This window comes from Dermacentor variabilis, chromosome 1 (genome assembly GCF_050947875.1).
Source record: "Dermacentor variabilis isolate Ectoservices chromosome 1, ASM5094787v1, whole genome shotgun sequence".
Lineage (NCBI taxonomy): Eukaryota > Metazoa > Arthropoda > Arachnida > Ixodida > Ixodidae > Dermacentor > Dermacentor variabilis.
In genome coordinates, this window is record NC_134568.1 from 50,773,057 (window position 1) to 50,784,492 (window position 11,436).

The 11,436-nt window shown below is 44.8% G+C and overlaps 2 non-coding genes across 2 annotated transcripts; both read right to left on the reverse strand.

The window, feature by feature from the left end:
* Positions 1-3,299: 3,299 nt before the first annotated feature.
* Positions 3,300-3,371, reverse strand: TRNAP-UGG (transfer RNA proline (anticodon UGG)). The gene has a single exon. It is a non-coding gene; the product is annotated as a tRNA-Pro (tRNA).
* A 6,119-nt stretch (positions 3,372-9,490) lies between these two features.
* TRNAP-UGG (transfer RNA proline (anticodon UGG)) lies at positions 9,491-9,562 on the reverse strand. Its single transcript has one exon. It is a non-coding gene; the product is annotated as a tRNA-Pro (tRNA).
* Positions 9,563-11,436: the final 1,874 nt, after the last annotated feature.

Below are 11,436 nucleotides of genomic sequence, written 5' to 3' on the forward strand. Positions count from 1 at the left end.
GACGACAAAGAAGTGGGCATCTTTGATCATGTTTGTTCTGGGAAGAGAATAGCAACGTACTGAAAAAAGAATGGATAATGTTGTTCGGAGTTATTTATTTATTGATACTGTTGATACTGTTGACCCTCGCTTGAGGGTCGTTACAGGGAGGGAATACAATGTACAACAATGTACAATTTTGTACAACATACAAAATTCATATATCATAATCATCAAGTTGGGTGCTCCTGACAAAAGATGTCGATAGAACGTTCGAACTTGTGCACGTCCGATTGCTCGACAACTTCAGCAGGCAAACCATTCCAAATTTCGATCACCTCAGGAAAAAAAGAAAAACGAAAAGCATCAACACGTGACTCGTAAGGCTTGATGGATCGTGTGTGGTTTGTTCTCGCGCTCCGTTTTCCCGGAGGCTGAATATATCTATTTGATTTAATCTTAAAGTGCCCTTGAATTATTTGAAATAAAAGCTTTAGTCTTGATTTTTTCCTTCGATTTTCAAGTGACTCGAGCCCACATGAGTTCAGCATTTCCGTCACTGAATCCCTTCTTCTGTATCTTGACGAAATAAAACGAGCGGCCATTCTTTGAATTCGTTCCAGTTTATCTTTTAGAACTTTTTGGTGCGGGCTCCAGACAACACAAGCGTACTCCAAGGATGGGCGGATGAATGTTTTGTAAGCTATCAGCTTGACTTCTTTTGTTGCATGTTCCAATTTCTTCCGCAGAAAGTAAAGTTTTTGGGAAGCTGTCGAGCACACATTATTAATATGTTTATGCCACTGCAGATTATGTGCAATTGTAACACCTAGATACTTGAAGGTATCAACTTTTTTTAGATTATTTTTTCCAATATTATAAGAAAATAGCTGCACAGTCTTCTTATTAGTTATATGCGTAAAAGTTGATTTTGTGTAATTAATTTCCATGTCCCATTTTTCGCACCAAAGATGCAAGGAATGAAGGACACGGTTTATTCTAATTTGGTCGGTAGCTTGTGTTATTCGAGAATAAATTAAACAGTCGTCTGCAAAAAGCTTCAATTCTACGGGAGATTCGGTAACCTCGTTAATATCATTAATATAAATTAGGAACAGTAATGGAGCTAAAACCGATCCTTGAGGAACGCCAGAAAGTACTTCTAGTGTAGAAGAAAAACAATCATCCACATGCACAACCTGCCTGCGATTGTTCAAATAGGCTTTAATCCACTTAAGAATGGTTTCGCTAATTCCTGCTCTGTATAACTTGAAAAGTAATTTACTGTGTGGAACCTTGTCAAATGCTTTTGCAAAATCTATGCAAATGACATCTATTTGTTCTTGGGCATCTATGGCTGAACTAAAATCATGTATCGTTTCTATGAGCTGTGTTATGGTAGATAGCCCTCTTCGGAATCCGTGCTGATACTGATAAAAGAACGCGTTATCCTCGAGGAAAGTTAGTATATGTTTACTTATGATATGTTCTAATAGTTTACAGCTGATACTTGTCAGGGAAATTGGGCGATAATTATTTGCGAGTAGTCGGTCGCCGTTTTTAAAAACAGGTGTTACGACTGCGCACCGCCAATCTTGTGGCAACGAGTTAGTGTGTAGGGACTTTGTAAAGATTATTGTCAAGAAAAATGATATCCACTCAGCGTATCGCTTTAAAAACTGGGTTGGAATCCCATCCGGCCCGCTAGCCTTTTTAGAATCCAAAAGTAACAATTGATTAAACACGCCGGCCTGAGTCACGACCAGGTCTTCCATCGAACATGAGAGGGAGGAAGGCGGGTACGCGTCAAAGTCGTCATTGCTTGGTTTAGAAAAAACAGACTGGAAAAAGTTATTGAAATGATCTGCTATTTTTGTTTTTTCTGTTACTATGTTGTCACTAATTTGAATTCTATTTATTTCCTCTTTGTTGCCACTAAGGTAAAGCCAAAACTTCCGAGGTGCCGTTTTAACGAAGCTACATAGTTTTTTATTAAAAAATTGCTCTTTTGATTCCATCAGAGCCGTTTTTAAACTCTTTCGTAATTTCGATACCTCAGCTGAGCTGTCTTTTCTCCTGCGCAGCCTCTTTATCTTGCGCTTGATGTGTATAATAGGTCGATTAATCCAAGGGTTACGTGGTTTTATTTTCTTTTGTCGAGTTGGAATGAATCTGTCAACGCAATGTTTTATGATATTCTTGAAACGTAGCCATAGATCTTCAACTGGTTCACAATCGCAGGCAAGTTCGAATTCACTATATGACATTTCTAGAAAATCTTGAATGGATGTGTCGTCTGCCTGCCTATAATCCTTAAATTGTACAGGTACAAAGGGTTGGCCACGAGTGTTTGTTCTGACCGGAATGTGCACAGAAACCATTTTATGGTCAGATATCCCGTCTTTAACAGACACAGTATAGTCACCCACTCTGCCCGAGAGAAACACCAAGTCCAAAAGTGACCGGGATTCGAGTGTTACCCTCGTGTCTTCTTCCACGATTTGTTTAAGATTGTGCGAAAACATTATTTGCAGCAGTGCTTCGGAACTAGAAATTTCAACGTTCCCAGGTATCAGTCTGTCCCAGTTGATGCTTGGCAAATTAAAATCTCCGGTCATTATTAGTCTGGTGGTACGGTTCAAGTGAGTGCATAAGAACATATTAAGGTCATCCAAAAACTCTGGTGAAGTGGCAGGCGGCCTATACACTGCACCAACAAGGTAAGTAACACTCGCATAAGTAATTTTGCACCAAACTGTTTCAGGCAAAGTGCACTCGACCGTTACTGCATCTATAGATCTTTTGACAATGATTGCAACACCCCCACCACGAGTATCCCTGTCCCATCTGAACATCTGGTAATTTGGGGGTACCATACAGTGACTAGGCACACCGTTGTTTAGCCATGTTTCGCTTACGACGAGTACGTGTGGACTTTCTGTCAGTAATACATATTCTAATTCGGTTACTTTGTTAAAAAGGCTACGAGCATTCAAAGATAAGATTCGTAGCTATGACGGGGTGAGTTCAGGCATTGATTCGCTGGAATTATCCGAGATGTCAGAGCCACCATGCGAGTTGCCTGCTTTTCTAGTGCGTTGCTTGAACTTATCTCGGGAGTTCAGGAGCGAGCGTGCGTTCTTCTCGTTGTCCCATGTGTATAACTTGTCATTTATTTTGAGCTTGTCGTCGATCAAAAAGACTTTCTTGCCCTGCGCCCTTTCAGCAGAGGCACTTTCCCACAACTTCCTTCGCACCAGATATTTAAAAATTTCTTTATATGGGGGGGGCGACTGAAAGTAAAAAGAAAAAGCAATAAAGGGCTCGTCCGGGATTTGAACCCGGGACCTCTCGCACCCAAAGCGAGAATCATACCCCTAGACCAACGAGCCGACGTCTTTCCACATTTGCGGCACGTTTACAGTATCGTAACATCTTGTCTCTCTGCAAAAAACGACGACAAAGAAGTGGGCACCTTTGATCATGTTTGTTCTGAGAAGAGAATAGCAACGTACTGAAAAAAGAATGGATAATGTTGTTCGGTGTTATTTAAAAATTTCTTTATATGGGGGGGGGGGGGGGGTGGGGGCGACTGAAAGTAAAAAGAAAAAGCAATAACGGGCTCGTCCGGGATTTGAACCCGGGACCTCTCACACTCTAAGCGAGAATCATACCCTAGACCAACGAGCCGACGTCTTCCCCCATCTTTGATCACGTTTGTGCTGAGAATAGGAACATACTGAAAAAAAAAGAATGGATAAAGTTCTTCGGTTTTATTTAAACATTTCTTCATATGGAGGGGGGGGGGGGTGGGCGACTGTCAAAAAAAATTTAATTATGGGGCTTAACGTGCCAAAACCACTTTGATTATGAGGCATGCCGTAGTGGAGGAATCCGAAAATTTCGACCACCTGGGGTTCTTTAACGTGCACCTAAATCTAAGTACACGAGTGTTTTCGCACTTCGCCCCATCGAAATGCGGCCGCCGTGGCCGGGATTCGATCCCGCGACTTCGTGCTCAGCAGCCGAACACCATAGCCACTGAGCAACCACGGCGGGTATATGCCGACTGACAGTAAAAAGAAATAACGGGCTTGTTCGGTATTTGAACCCTGGACCTCTCGCACCCAAAGCGAGAATCATACCCTTAGACCAACGAGCCGATGTCGCTTTTTTTTCTCTATTGCCAACTTCGACGTTCTAAATCAAGATTTGCAAATGATAAAACGTGTGGGCCACACTTTGGCCAACACGGTACTAAAATCTTTTCAACAACGCTAATTCATCAAATACAGAGATCCATTGCGGTGGATCAGGCAGCCCTTTGAAAGCACCTCTCTCACACACAGCAATCCCTAAGAAATTTTCCCGAACCGGTCGAACAACAATGTCTCCATTTTGGAATTGCATTCTAGTTTTCCACATTGCGTGGAGGCTCAGGATCATAATAAGGTCACACGGGACATCCTCGGTGTTATCAATCGGTAAGAAGCGTATTCCATATGGGTTTAAGGGTAAGTGTTTTTTCAATGTTCTCTGCAGAACATCCCAGTGAAAGATGGCGTCCCAGCAGTCTAGGAATGCATGTTCTATTGTTTCTGGTTTTTTACATTATAAGCAATAGGTGCTGCAGGGGATGAATATCCGCTTTTCATGAAGCCAGGTCTTAACGGGAAGTGTTTTCGTGTGTTATTTGAAGAAAGATTTATCTGACGGCCGTATTGGCATTTTTTTCACTCTCTTTAGAACGTCTTGTCCTGGGCCTCCACGGTGTAGAAGACAGTACAAAGGTGCAGAGAACATTGTGTCTACGAGATCTCTGTATAGTTTTTTTTTTCTTTGTAACGGTGGACAGGTATTGCTGTGAAAAACGTACATTCAACATCCTATATGAACATACCACTTCACGCAGGTAACCAGTCACGGCTCCTGGCATATTCTGAACAGTCGAAACAAGGAATCCTGGAATTTGTCTACACAGCCGTACCTGTATGACCGTTGGGAAAAAAGGATCGTTTTGATCCCGTAAAAACACAAAGCGTGACACGACTTGTCGCAGAAACAAATGAGCTAGACTAAGACCACCTTTCTTGACAGGGAAGAACAAGTTCGTTCGACTCATCCTCTCCCAGGTGGAGGCCCAAATGAAAACTGCGAAAACACGGTGTGCTTTTTCTACGCTTACCCTCGGAGCACACAACACATTTATAACGTACCATATTTAGAAACTAAAAAAAGATTGCAAACAGTGACTCTAGAAAACATTGACAATTGCTTTCCTCTCCGCCCCCCCCCCCCCGTCAGCCTTTTCTTTTCCTTTCGAAACTTGATCTTGATCGAGCCAGTACGATTCAGGTTCACGGTAACTTCCGAGAGGCACACCCAAGTACTGCGTTGGTAACAACGACCACTTCAATCGATAAAGGGTTTCCGGTGTGACTTTCCAACTACCACGACAGAAGCCGTCTCTCTTATCCCAGTTTATCTGGGCTCCAGTTGAATCACAAAACTTGTCAACGACAGTCGTGGCTTCCTTAATGCTCACTTTGTGCAGACAATCGCGATATCGTCGGCATATGCCAAAATTTTAACGTGCGCTGCCTGAAGCCCATAGCCTGCTATGCGCTCGTCATTTTTAATCGGCTAACAGAGTGGTTTGAGATAAGCAGAAAATAGAAGGGGCGACAGCGGGCATCCTTGCCGCACCGATGAGAGTACGCGAAAGCTCTCGGTGAGCTCCCCATTAACAATGATGCGCGTTAAGCATTCTCTGTACGCCATCATGACGCCTTCCGTTATGACGTTGCCAACGTTCGCATGTTCCAGTATTCAGAACAAAGCCTTGTACGAGACGAGGTCGAAGGCTTTTGCCAAATCGATCTGCATCATCGCAACGTGATCGCCAATCGCATCGTACCACTCAAGCACACTTCAAGCCACGTGTACATTTGTTGTGATACTGCGGCATTTAATGCCACAAGTCTGGTGCGGCCCTACCAATGTTTTAATTACACTTTGCAGTCGTTTGGCTAAAGCTTTCGTGAATATTTTATAACCGACGTTGGCTAGAGTTATCGGGCGATATGACCCCGGCAACAAAATATTTCATCATCATCACTCTTCGGAATTAGCACGGTATACGAGGTTGTGAAAGACAAGGGCAATCTTTTTCGCTTATACGCTTCGCTGATAACTTCGTAAAGAACACGAGCCAATGCAGACTAAGGTTTTATAGAAAATGGTTCCCAAGCCATCAGGCCCAGGTGCTTTATCGATGGACAACTCATCTATTGCGCACTCTATCTCACTCAGGATAATTGGCAGTTCCAGCCGTGTCCTAACTTCTTCATCGAGCTTTGGCATCAGTGAGAGAAATTCTTTCTGGTAGCTATATTTAGGATTCCGCGGATGAGCTAAAATTGCTTTAAAGTGACCGGCGATCCCTTGCTTGATGTCATTTTTGTCGGACGTAATGTGATTGCCTTTACCTAGCTGGCGGATTTCTTTCCCACATGCGTATCTTTCTCGTCTGATAAGGCTCGTTTCGTTGGAGTTTCTCCCGCCCTCAACTTCTCAGACCTTGATCTCACTAGTGCTGCTTTGTATTTCTCGGTGTCCATCTTTTCCAGTTGAGTTTTCACTTCCTTTAATTCGTTAACATGCACACCAAGCTCGACACTTCCCATGCTAATAAGAAATTGCAATTGCTGGCGAAGCTTTGTTTCTGCTTGTTGCAGTTTGTGTCTAATGACACTGCTGCTTTCAATGGCCATTGTTTTTATTTTCTGTTTAGATTCTTCCCATTGAATGGCAAAGCTTACTGGTTTGGCTGAAGTCAGGTTTTCTAGTTCCTTCGCTACAGCATCGACAAAAGGATTGTCATGCAACAACTGCGCATTCATGTTCCAGAGATCCCAGTTAAAGGACCGTTTGCCCTGTCTTTTCCCGAGTGCGGCTATCACGCTCGAAGTGGGTAAGTCGCGGGCGAGTACCGCTGGCAAAAACCCTACCCACATCTTCCAGGTCATAATCATGCACCACCGCGTTTAGGAATTCGGTACTCTTATCGCGAGCGCGTGAACATTTTGCTCGGTCTTCAGCATAGCAAACACAGTTAAAATCACCGAGCAGTATTACGGCCTTGGAACAGTTTACGTACGCTTCAAGACGCTCAAAAAAAGATCGACGGTCCGTTTCAATATTCGCCGCACAGATACAAATAACATGGTAATCCAAATCCCCAAAACAAAAATCAGCCACCAAGAGGCGCCCAGTTTCACACGAAAACACTGACTGCACACAAATGCCCAAGTTATTTCGCATGAATATAGCGCAGCCGCCTGATCCACCAACCGCGTGACAAACACACACGTAAATGTGAGCATTATAATTAGACACCATTATGTCGGTTAGCTCCTGGCTCTCGTTGCTTGGATTTTTGTTGCTTGGATTCCCACTATATGTAAGTCATTATCCAAGAGGAGACGACTGAGCTGACATTGCCATCTTCTTGCACTGATCCCTCGTACATTTAACGTAGCTAACACATAGCGCTCCTTCGATATTAACCGCCATGGCTACACGGTAGAATGGTGCCCATCACAGTTACACAAGGACGAGTGCTGATAATGGTGCGCCGATAACCACGTCGAATGCCACTAAAGGAGACACAGCTTGACCTTCCGAAAAGGGCACTCAAGTGCAACTTGGGCCTTCTTTCCTGTCAAGAATCTAGAAAAGTAGCACTCAGAATGACGGCCATTGCACTCACCGGCCCCCCCAACCCCATTCGAGCTAAACAGCACAGAGTTACGGAGGCGGTTTACCTGCCTGCCGTGGATCGACCGTAATGCTCGGCCGCGGCTTCAAGGTCGACCTCCTTCTACCTGGCACTTCGGGCGGTGGCTCGTCTCCGTGGCTGCCGTTCTGTTTCGCCGTCCGGCTAACTGTCTGGTCGTGGGGCCGTTTCCCCGTCGGTTGGCTAGATGGGCCGGTAAGGGTGTTCATGCCCTCAGGATCAAGTAGGCAGGAGGTCGCGTCCGTCACAGGTGGGGTTTTCACTTCAGCATGGTCGCAATGCCCTCTGCAGGCGCTTGTCGGTTTCCTGTGGCGACAGCCTGAGCGACGTGTTTCTCCTGCTGTTCAAGTGGTACCGCAGACTTTGCCACGACGTCAGCTGTTTCACCAGCCGCGGGCGACGCGTCTTCCATGTTCGCCTCGTCCATGAGTAGGGCAGAGTTGTCCTCGTTGCCCACGGGTCCGGTCACGATAGCGTACGTCCGCTCGCACTGACTGTCTTCATGACCGAAGTGTCGGCAGGCACCACACCGTGGAATATGGCACTCGAGACGAATGTGGCCTGTGCCGCGGCAGCGTAGGCAGAGAGGATCCCTGCCCGGCACAACCACGAGAGCCAGTTCGCCGGTGACGCTCGCCTGATGCGCAAGGTCGTTGAGCTTTACGCCCGGCTTCAGCTTCAGCATAACGAGCCTTGTTTAGTTCTTACCTGCTACGCCGTAAACACGACGTCCGTGACCTTTCCAAACGACACGAAGGCAAGACGTGCATCCTCGTCAGGAACGCTGTGCAGCAGCCAATGCACTTTCAGGCGTACGTCCTGGTTGGCGGGGTCAGTGACGAGACACCGGCCCTTTTGGACCTGCAGCTCGCCAACGCTCACGTTCTTTTTCACCGCGTCGCTGTCCTTGAAGGTCACAGGCCACACATGACTCATACGGTAGGCCCCGAGAGCAACCACTTCCGGCAGGAGCGATAACTTAGCGAGCGCGTCTCGAAAATCTTCCACCCGGTATGGGCAAGCCCTGATATCACAGTGCAGGAAAACCATATTCAAAACAAAACGCCCTGTTGGCAGACTAGGCAAAACAACTTGATACTCGTTGTCCGAGGCAGAAATCCTGTTACCGCGGCCCGTCCACGCCACTATAGCCGCTCCTACGGAGCCGATGACATACACGTCCGTCACGCTCGGTGGCCGGAAGTGGAAAAAAACCCTATAGCAACGACTCGATGTCTTTTCCCATTTGCGGCACGTGTACGGTATCGTAACATCTTGGCTGTCTGCAAAAACGAAGACAAAGAATTGGGCATCTTTATTCACGTTTGTGCTGAGAAAAGAACAGGAACATACTGAAAAAAAGAATGGACAATGTTCTTCGGTTTTATTAAAACATTCCTTTATATGCCGACTGGGAGTAAAAGGAGATATAACAACGGGCTCGTCCGGGATTTGAACCCGAGACCTTTCGCAACTAAAGCGAGAATCATACCCCTAGAGCAACGATCCTATCTATTTCTCCATTTGCGGCACGTTTACAGTATCGTAACATCTTGGCTGTCTGCAAAAACGAAGACAAAGAAGTGGGCATCTTTGATCACGTTTCTGCTGAGAAAAGAATAGGACCATACTGAAAAAAAAGGATAATGTTCTTCGGCTTTATTTAACATTTCTTTATATGTCGGCAGACAGTAAAAAGAAAGAAATTAAAACGGGCTCGTCCGGGATTTGAACCCGGGACCTCTCGCACCCAAAGCGAGAATCATACCCCTAGACCAACGAGCCGACGTTATTCTCACATTGGCGGCACGTCTACAGTACCGTAACATCTTGGCTCTCTGCAAAAAATGAAGACAAAGAAGTGGGCATCTTTGATCATGTTTGTGCTGAGAAGAGCATAGGAACATACTGAAAAAAAGAAGAGATAATTTTCTTCGGTTTTAAGTAAAAACTTCTTCATATACCGACTGACAGTAAAAAAAGAAATAACGGGCTCGTCGGGGATTTTAACCCAGGACCTCTCGCACCCGAAGCGAGAATCATACCCCTAGACGAACGAGCTTTTTATTTTTATTTTTTTTCTTTATTACCGGTTTGGCAAAAGAAGGTATAATGTGAATAGTACATGGCCATAAAAACACCAGTCAATGCCGTACCAGTGTGTTGTGATAAAACGATGTAGGTTAGTCAGTTTGTCCAAAGCACTTAGCCAATCAGGAGGATCACTCTGTGCACAGAAAAATTCGCGTATATGTAGCACACTTTCAATGAAGCATTCTTGTGCAGGGGCCTGAACAATGCGCTCATGTATAATATCCGTACGCGTTCGCCACACGCTATGCATGCACAGAAGCATTAACAGATCGACAGGCACTCCCTCTAGTTCCGCGCATGGCAGGAAGGGTACCCCGAATGGACTTATCTACAAATTTTTTTAACTGCTGCGTTTTAGAACATCCCACAAAAACACTGCCTCATGACAGTGCAGAAAGATATGCTCGATCGTATCCGGTTTTTTGCATATAAAGCAATTCACAGACCAAAGTACAAAATGCCTTTGCTTTGCAACAACGGTTTCACTGGGAGAGTGCCTGTATGAAGTTGGAAAAAGAAGTATTTAACAGAAGCTCTTACCGGCATTCTTTTAACTCTCTTATGAACATCTCGTTCTGAACCTAAAATAAATACTGTACGATGAAACGTTACAGGCAAGAATACATCAACGAGATCTTTATACAATTTCTTACTAGTAACAGTGGCCAGATATTGGCTATAAAATTTCACTTTTAGTAGATCAAGAGACGCGACCACTTTGCGCAAAAAAGCACTTAAAGGTATTGGCCCCGTATACATGGACGACACTACATAATCAGGCAATGAATTGCGCAGTCGTGCTTGAATCATTGTTCTCAGAAAAGCATCATTTTGATCACGCAAAAAAAGAAACCTGCTTGCAATCTGCTTGAGGAACAAATGTCACAACCCCCGCTCTCCATTTAGCACTGTATGGAACAGATTACTACGACTTGTACGTTACCATGTTGACGCCCAAATAAACGTAGCAAATACTCTATGCAGCTTTTGCACAGACATCCTCGTCAGACATAATGCTTGCATCTCGTAAAAAAATTTAGCGACTAAAAACAAATAACACACGGTGGCTCTTGCAAACATTGAAAATTTATGCCCTCCCATTTGCCAGTCTGGGCTTTGACTCACACTACTTCATTGTCCCAATATTCTTTGCTATCGCGATAATGTTCGAGCGGCACACCTAGGTAGGTGCCTGGTGTTACCGCCCATTGCATGTTACAAAAGTCTCAGGCTTGTATTGCCAATTCCCATGCCAAAAACCAAGACACTTGTTCCAGTTAATAGCACTTCCACTTGCAGTACAAAATTTTACAGCCTCTTGTACAACTGATTTAACACTGTCATGGTCCGTACAAAACACTGCTAAATCATCAGCATATGCTAAAACTCGAACTTGAGTTTCATGAAAAGTGTATCCCCGGTTGTTTGGGCTCTTCAGCAGCCGCAAACAAAAGGGCTCGAGGTAGAGAGCAAAAAGCAGGGGAGATAAAGGGCAGCCTTGTCTGACAGACGACTGCACATGAATAGAATCACTTAACTGCCTATCTATTATCAGCTTCGCTATA